We start from the raw sequence: 406 nt of genomic DNA on the forward strand, positions 1-406 counted from the left end.
AATTTAGATATGTAGTTCATATTGGGTAATTTAGATTGTGTAATTAATTTGTTCATATTATGTTAGATTTTTTTTCTGTTAGTAGAACTTTTTGTTAGATTAGATGTGTAGATCTTTTTATTAGATTAGATGTCGTGTAATTTAGATATGTAGTTCATATTGTGTAATTTAGATTGTGTAATTAATATGTAGTTCATATTTTTAGTAAGTACTATTTTATTTTATTTATAGTAGGTGCTTCATATATATATATATATATATATAGTTGAACCAGCTAGTTGATTTAATAAACAAATTTATTTTACTATATATAGAAGTAGTTTGTTTTTAGTAAGTAGTACTTTATTTATTTATAGTAAATGCTTAATTAGTAGTTGAACTAGATAGTTGATTTAATTAATAAAAC

The sequence above is a fragment of the Triticum dicoccoides genome, chromosome 4A, assembly GCF_002162155.2.
Source record: "Triticum dicoccoides isolate Atlit2015 ecotype Zavitan chromosome 4A, WEW_v2.0, whole genome shotgun sequence".
Lineage (NCBI taxonomy): Eukaryota > Viridiplantae > Streptophyta > Magnoliopsida > Poales > Poaceae > Triticum > Triticum dicoccoides.